The sequence below is a fragment of the Corvus brachyrhynchos genome, unplaced genomic scaffold, assembly GCF_000691975.1.
Source record: "Corvus brachyrhynchos isolate BGI_N302 unplaced genomic scaffold, ASM69197v1 scaffold101, whole genome shotgun sequence".
Lineage (NCBI taxonomy): Eukaryota > Metazoa > Chordata > Aves > Passeriformes > Corvidae > Corvus > Corvus brachyrhynchos.
The window spans coordinates 6,228,155-6,236,660 of NW_008237239.1; the positions used below are offsets into that span (position 1 = coordinate 6,228,155).

The 8,506-nt window shown below is 37.1% G+C and overlaps 1 long non-coding RNA gene across 1 annotated transcript in view; it reads left to right on the top strand.

The window, feature by feature from the left end:
• Window positions 1-6,802, top strand: part of LOC108445534 — an 8,454-nt gene extending 1,652 nt beyond the window's left edge. Inside the window, exon 3 of the long non-coding RNA XR_001860418.1 lies at window positions 6,683-6,802. This is a non-coding gene — a long non-coding RNA (uncharacterized LOC108445534). The remainder of the gene's footprint in view (window positions 1-6,682) is intronic.
• Window positions 6,803-8,506: the final 1,704 nt, after the last annotated feature.

Below are 8,506 nucleotides of genomic sequence, written 5' to 3' on the forward strand. Positions count from 1 at the left end.
AGTGAGAATGTTCATGCAGGCTTTAGCAGCCAGTTTGGATTACCAATAGCACAGAAGCAGTTAGAAGATAAGTAAAGGAAGGTGAGCATGTAAAAAGCATATGGTACGACATGAAGGTGAGAGAGTCAGAAGGCTGTGGGAGAGATGGCTCTGAAATAGCAAAGACTTTTGAGATCAGGTGATTTCCTGAGTCACAAATCAATCACTAATTTCGTTTCAATTAAAAGGAGAAATAGGAGCCATAAAAGTGCAGAACCAGGTTTCCAGAGTTACTGTGGCTTTGGGATTTGTTAAAATCAGGCACATTACTGAGTTTCATTGGTCATGATGCCATATCAGAAGACTCATGACCTGAGCATCCCTTCAGGTTTAAACTGTCATGTTGTCTCATTCTGACCCCACAGCAAACAGTTCTGTGTGTACAGGGATGCCATGGCTGGCACCACCAAACAGGGATTTGCCAGTGCTGGGAAATTTAAAAAACCCAAAAAACCCAGATTAATAGTACAAACATGTACACTGTAAAGGATATTTCTTGTCTGGGAAGGCTCATGCCTTGTAATATTTCATAGATTCATATAATGGTTAGGACTGGAGAGGGTTGGAAGGGACCTTAAAGATTGTATAGATCAACATTGGATGGTTTTAAGAATTATCATCTGGAATTGATTAAAAAAATAGGAGACAGGAGTATATGCTCTCTCTGGGAAATTTCAGCATTTGTTATGACTTAATCAGAAGTATTTGTGCTAGCTAGTAATATGAATGTTTTGCCATTCTGATCAAGATTGGCATTTCTTTACCTTGTACACATTATAGTCCACCAAAGAACCTACCATTTCAAAAATAAAATGAAACTAAAAGGCAAATGGAGCAAATTCTAAACAAAATTTAGAAAGCAGTGATTAGTTTTGTGCAATTCAAAAGATATAATAATTTTAGATATTTTCTCACTTTCAGAAAATGAATGACCATACATCAAATGCCATCCTTTAATTTTAAGGGCTACTAATCTCTTTATGCCAGAGTCTCCTAAGGGCAGGAGATGAGGCCATTTTCCTACCCTTCTCTGTAGCAACCAGGAAAAACATACATCTGCTTCAAGATGCTCTAATCTGCAGGGGATGAGACATCCACTGTTCTGCCCAAGTTGGTTTGTGTCATTGTCAGCTTCCAGCTTTTTGCACTGCCCATTTTTAGGCACTTATAATGCATTCCCACCTCTTCAGTGCCCTTACATTTTTTGAATTGAGCAGGATAATTCACTGAGAGAGAGTTCTAAGAGAACCCAGAGTATAAAAACTGGTTTGGCATCTGGGCATGTGGTTACTGAAAGAACATTTCAAGTTGTGTGCTGACCACATTATTGGGAGCAATATCTCATGGCAGATTTGTGTGTGTTACTAGGTCACCATCAGAGGGTTTGTATTACCCTCCTAAACTTTGGTTATCAGAGGAACTTTCAATCAGATAAAGATGGGGGGCTTTTTTAGTCTTTGCAAACAGTCCGCTGTCCCTTTGCTGAGTTTTTTTCTAGAGTCTGTCAAACCAAATGAACCAAATTCCTTGAAGTGTAATATCTGACATTTGAAGCAAGTGAAAGGAGTGGTAAAGATCAGTGTAGGGCACAGACATAATACCATGTTGAAATGAAATTAATAAACATGGATTTTCTGATATTTATTTCATCCTTGAGCTTTTCACACTTATCTATGGTGTCATGATAGCTTTTATCAGCACCTTTTTCATTCTCTTTTCCTGTAGTGCCAGAAAATTGTCAAATGCATAGGTAGAAATAAAGCAATATAATTGGAAATTAGAATTCTTTAAACTATGAGGTAAGATGCCAGTTAGCTCATGCTCTGGAGTAGGTTGCCCAGAGAGAATGAGGAAACTCCAACCCTGCAGATTTAAAACTCTTGCCTGAATAAGGCCGTGAGCAACCTGATAACACTTTAAAGCTGGTCTTTGCAGGCCTTCAGATGTGCCTTCCAACTCAAACTTTTCCATTCATTTGAAGCATCTAATCTGGCTTAAATATTTTGGGCAAGGCTTCCTTTCTGAGTTTGTCATTTGCTGAGGTCTTTGTAGAAGCCTCTGAGAAATGGGGTTGTGGTGTTTCAGCTGTTGTTGCACAGGTGTCAGAGATGGCTGACAAGTAACGTGATCAAAGGGATGCTTCCTTCTGTCTGTATTGATAGGGATCTGTAAAAGAAGTGTGGAAAATCTTTATGATAAGCCTGTATTACATGTATAGTAATACTTTCTTTTCTTCTTTTTTTTTTTCCCTGCCAGGCATATATTAGCATGATTTACATTTACAAAGAATATAAACTTACCTTTTATTTTTATTCCTATGATAAAATATTTTTTTTTTAGGAGACATCTCGTAGTCCACAGTTTGTTGCAGAATGCTTTGAGCTGCACTTTTTAACTCAAAAAGCATGACCCTTCCTAGAAAGGAATATACACAAATAATAAGTCTCTTTTACCAGGAAGATGGAATTTTGTTTCTCATTTTATTTAATGCTAATTGGCTTCAAATTGTCAATAATAACATAAACCGTACAGAAAAATTCATTTTAAACATGTTGGCATATCAAATGCTTGATCTGGAATTTTCTCTGCCATGTCAAGAACTGATAGCTGGGTCACTTTTTAAACATCTTTCTGGAGACTTCATATCATTCATTTTGTAATTCTGTAACTGTATTTTGTCACATCAGCCTTCTTGTTGGAAATAATATTCTCTTGCTTAATAGAACAAGAAATTACCCTTGAGATATTTATTTTGCTATAAATTTTCCTGGTCAGTAATAATATGCTGACATTTCTGCTGAGAGAACTTGATGAAATCTTTTGGGTTTGACCTATCCTTGAGAATCACTCCTGGGAAAAGTGCACACTACAGCAGAAAATGTTGGAGCTCTGGTGTGATGATGTCATGTTAAATTCATTAGGAGTACACAAAAATTGAAATTTTGTAAGCCTCAGAAGAAGTAGAAGTATAAACCTGTGTAGTAGAGGGGAAAGAGATGAGTGGAAGAGAAAGAGAAAAATGGTTTGTTCTCGCCTGTTTTCTGGCCTTGTTGACTTATGCTGCCAATATGGATGGAGAAGAGCAGTGAGCCTTCTTTCTTTCCTTCTGTCATCCCTTTTGGATCAATCTGAATCTTCTTGCACTTCAGTTTCTATAGAAAGTATTTCATTATGGTTTAACTTAGGATATCTGCTGTTAGTTTGTCACTTGATTTCTGATTTTAATAATCCAAATAATCATAATGAGAGTTACAGAGGTACAGAAAAACAACCTAAAACTTCTTTATTCAAACTGTATCTTAGGTGACCTTCTGTACCTTAGTGCTGCATTCCCAAAATCTCAGGTTTATTTAGGTGAGCAAGGTAGGATTCATCAGTCTAAGCAAAGACATGTCCATAACAACAAGTTTGGGTTTTAGTCTCCCATTGAGATTAACCATTTTATTCAACATTAAAGTCTAATACAGATCAGCTGCATAGTGTCTCTCCATGAGCTGCTAGGGAATGATGAGCACGGGTGGCAGCACTCAGAAGTCAAGTGAGGTAGATCCTTCTCCTGCCCTTTAGAGATAGGGAACTAAGAGAATGCTCATACAAAGAACTCATCTGGATAAGCAGAAACTTAACCCTAAATTAAGCTAAAATGTTTTTTGAGTATTGACTTGCGGTCAAAACAGGATCCCAAGACACAACAAATTGTTTCACATGCTCAGACTCTGTTTTGGAGCCCTGAACCTATGTAGGTCATTGTTTCTGTCTGTCTTATTTGAACAGTGCTGTGACACAAACTCTGCCTTAGTGTCCCAGACACCAAACTGGTTTTTCATTACAGAATGTTCTAGCATTAAGCCTAGCAATTTCTAAGGGACTGATAGTATTTCAGGTTGTCTTTATAAAGGGAAAATAACTTCTGAAAGCAGAATGAAAGATGAAGAGCTCTTTCAGAGAGCTGTGTCGTGGGAAGGCTGCATCCAGAGCCTTTGTTGAAACTTGCTAGAGAAACACTTGACTGCTGAGGAAGGCAGGACCTCAGCACCTTGGCAGGGCTCTGGCAGATGGGTTATAAAGTGTACAGAATATACTCTCTCTTGTAAGTCCTACATGAGAAAGGATACATGAGATATGATACGTGAAAGTTCTCCATGAGATATTTGTTGGTTCTGAGGATTTTTTAAAAGAATTTTTATTACCAACAATAAAGTAATACAATTTCAGAACACACTATGGAAAAACATCAAAGTTTTCAACAAGATTGAAAACTGGTTTAATTACTGGTTACTAAATTACTTGACATGGATTGGTTTCATTCTTCAAGCTTTCCAGGGTTTATTTATTTCTTTTTAATGTAGTTAGCACAACCCATGAGGAACATACTATGTACCAGTTTGCTATTCTTTAGCAAATAGTTTACTTAAACTTCTTGGAGTGCTGCTATTGAGGAGAAATTAATTGAGTATTGCTGACATAAAGTGATTATCTTTTCCTTTAAACTTGTGGTTGGAAATAGATTTTACTTTTGCTTGAGGCCATGTCACTGCATTTTAAATCAAACAATAATATTGTTTTCTGAAATGCTATATTCTGTGATTCAAAAAAATTGTCTTTATTAAGACTATGTTTAATCAGGACTGACTGGGAGAGAGATACGTGTCAATATCCAGATTTGGGGCTTTTTGCTTTGTATGCTGTGAGGGAGCACATTATATCTGTTGGTAGCTGGGCTTTGTTTCAGGGTGAGCAGTGGCTTTGTAACAAGCATGATTTTGGTTAAATCCTGGGTAGGTCTCATGGCTTAAGCCCAGCTGGCAGCTAAACACCCCACAGCTGCTCACTCACCCCACTGCCAGCAGGATGGGGAAGAGAATCAGAAGGGGAAAAGCAAGAAAACCCATGGGTTGCAATAAAGATGGTTTAATAGGGAAAGCAAAAGCTATGCACACAAGCAAAGCAAACATAAGTAAGTTTTCCCATGTTAAATAATTTACTTTTCTTGAGCCCAGTGTGCTTTCCTTCCTCCCCCCACCCTTCTACTTTTTTTGTTTTACTTTCTTGTCAATATTACATTATATTTTCTATCAGTCTCTTTTAAATGAAAGAGAAAAAAGAGGAAATGGGAAAAATAAGCACAGTTCAAATAGTGATTTTTTTTGCAGTGAAGTAAAAAAACCCTAATTAAGACCAGGTCATTCCTCCCAGCTGTGTTTATCAGTCCCTGTAAAAGTCAGTGTGGTATTCTTCAGATTACATCTACCTAATGCTGCCCCATTGGAGGAATCAGAAGTTTCATGAGCATTTAATCAAACGAAGCTAAAAATAAGAAAAGAGAGATGTGCTAGCTGAACCGTGATTTCTTCTATGCAGCTACCTGGATTCAAGTAGCATACAAACAAAATACTTCATTATTGCATGTCAGAGGCATAGGCACAGATATTAGAATGCTTCCAGTAACCTTGTTATAGAAGCTGTGAACTGAAATGAAAGAAAAGGTTAAACATATTTCTTTGTATTTTTTTTCCACTGGGCACACAGCAAAATCGGAATTTTTCAGTAAAAGTTACAAATGCCACTAGGGAAAAGATAGGAAGAGTTTAATTGTTCTTCATTCTTGATGAAAAAAATAAGGTTTGAAATTATTAATAAAATAGTCATTGTTGAGTTTTGAAGCTTACAATAATGTGATAGTTGCCCTTTCTGAGACCTGATCTATTGTGCCTTGGTTATCTCCAAGGAGATGTAGACATGGGTCTGTGTGTCTTCTTTTTCCTCTATAAGGTGTTGTATTTAATCATTCTCAAGTGTAAATGGGTAAAAATGGCCTTTTCTAAGATCTGGAATACTTAACTTTTTCAGCTATAAGACAGAAATAGTATCTAGTGAGAAACCCAGGGTTGCTGAAATCTTTTAAGAATTGCAACGATTCTGCCATTGTGAATAGTGCTTTTTAAAAATACAACTATGAAACTGTTTGTTACAATACATGTCATGCTGTGCTACTTGCCATTCCATTTATTAGGTCAGAAATAAGCAGTATCTGAATTTCATTTCATGACTGCTATTTGTCCCCCATCTTTTCATTCCCTATTATTGCTTGTAGGGTATTTTAATTCATATGTTATTAAAACTTGCTTTTGACTTTAAACTATTTCAGATTTTTGGTTGTCTTCAGTGCATGACTACTTCTCAGAGTCTTTGTTCCAATTACAAAACACTCTCAATTACAGTCTGAGGAGCACTAAAAGATAAAAGGAGGAAAGTATCTTCTGTAGAAAAAAAACAAACCAACTTTTTGATACAGAACAAATATTTCAGTGAGTTTCCTGCTGTGACAAGCAGCACAGAATTTTAGTGATGGGAGTTTGAGTACCTCTGTTGTATGAAAATACTAAGGTCAAAGTCTTTCTTCAAACAACAAGCAGGAGATTTTATTGCAATAAAAAAGATATGATCTTGCAACCAAACTTCCCACCTTGCAGCATGATCCTTACCTGAAAGGGCCTGTGTTCCAGGTTAGAGAATTAATAGTTTGATTTGGCCTTATTGCAATTAGGCTTGGTTTGATTTCTTAATTTTAATGTGCTTATTTGCATGTCATCTTAAAATATAAACACTATATTTATTATATATTTCCTTGTTATCCCATTAGCAAGAAAAGGTGTTATGAAGAAACATCTGCCATTATGTGTGAGTATTCCTAACTGGGTTTACAGTCTCCTTGTGAACTGCTGACCACTGCTGTTTGGTAGCTGGAAGGGTGGCCTGATAAATTAAGGTATGTAGGTGTGTTTATACCTAAATTCAAATGTTAGTCCCATTAATATCAATCTGTATGTGAAAGTCTGTATGCAGACAGTAATTTGTCCCATGGAAGACTCTTGGAAACTAGTTTAGTTCCGTGGCTGCAGGACATAGTCAGAAATATGATCGAATATGTTGGGAACTGAAAAATCCACTGAGTCAAGTCAGACAGGGATCACTGTCTGCCACCATTGATTAGAGCAGATATTCAGCAGCACTTCTGACAGTTTGTTATACACAAAGCTTTTAGTTATGCAGCTCCTATCTCCTTTTAAGCTGCCTAGAACATTGCCAAACAATAATTTCTTCCTTGAAGTTATATTTTTTGGGTATGGGAAACCTTTTGACATTGAGGATAACTAGAATTTTGCTTTGATGGTGAACTTGCTCCTTCTTGCCTGAGAACATCTACAGAGCAACTTGCCAAGAGGTTTGTTGGGATTAGGAAGTTCATGAAAAAGAGAGAAATGCAATTTTACCTTGAGGAAATATTTCTTCAAAGACACTTCCTTTCATCTCATCTCTGTGTTTTTCCCACCCTTCATGGAGTGACACTTAGTGCCAGGGGGATGAGAGTCTTTTTCAGGTAGGTATTTTTGAGAACTGAATTTGACAACATAGTTTTGTTTAGAGAAGGGGCTGTGCAGACAGCATTTGACATCGTTATTCATGTTGGTATACTGTTAATGAGGAAATGTAAATAGTTATTAGCTGGAGAAATAGTGTACTCAAACCTGGAATGCCTGTTGTTATCCTTTCACAGTACAGGCATGCTATGATGTTTTAAAGGTTAGGAACTCGTAATCCAGATGCTGTGATGGGGTGTAAGTTTACACTGATATGTATGTGTTATTCATCCATAACTCCTCAAGACTTTGGACCTACAGATTTCTTTGCTTAGTCTCATTCAGAGCTATTTTTACTTTTGAGAGTTTGATAAAATTCTTTTATCCTTTTTAATTATACTGGAAAATAAGGCTTTCCTGATTTAATGAAGCTACTTGTTTTAGATGGCAAAGCAAACAAACAAATCAAGTAGAACAAACCTCAGGGCTAAAGTCTTAGAATAAAAATGCTGAAGTTTTAAGTAAGGCATGATTCTTAAAATTATGTATGACTAAGCAGAGGCTAAGAGCAGCAGTTCAGAAACACATTGGGCTGATTTTAGGATGATTACAGTCTCTACTGCAGTGCCCAATAAATGACATTAAAAATGACATGTTTCTAGATAGAGAAATAACAGTCTTTGCTTCATCTTCTTTGCCTTGGGAAGTTTTCAGAGACCAAGTTTTTTGTGTGTTTTTCTGTCCATTAGAGGGATAATGTTTTATGTAAGCAATCCAGACTGGAAAAGAGACTGGTGCCCATTGCACTTCACAAAGTAAAGGTTTTGATTCTTCTTTCTTTAGCTGTCAGGTCACTTTATGACATGTAACATTTCCTGTGAATACCCCACCTGATCTAGGCAGAGCCAAGAGACAGAGGCAGTGTGTTACACACCTGCTCCCTGTCACAATATGTACATGGACAGCTCTGGGACCGGACAGCGAGGGAAAGGGGCACACGTAGGATCCCCAGGAGCTCCCAGGAGAAGGCTGTTCCTGCAGTTTGCAACAGCCTTTTTTTATGTGTTATCTTCTGTTCCTGACTGCAATCAAGAGCTCAATCTGAG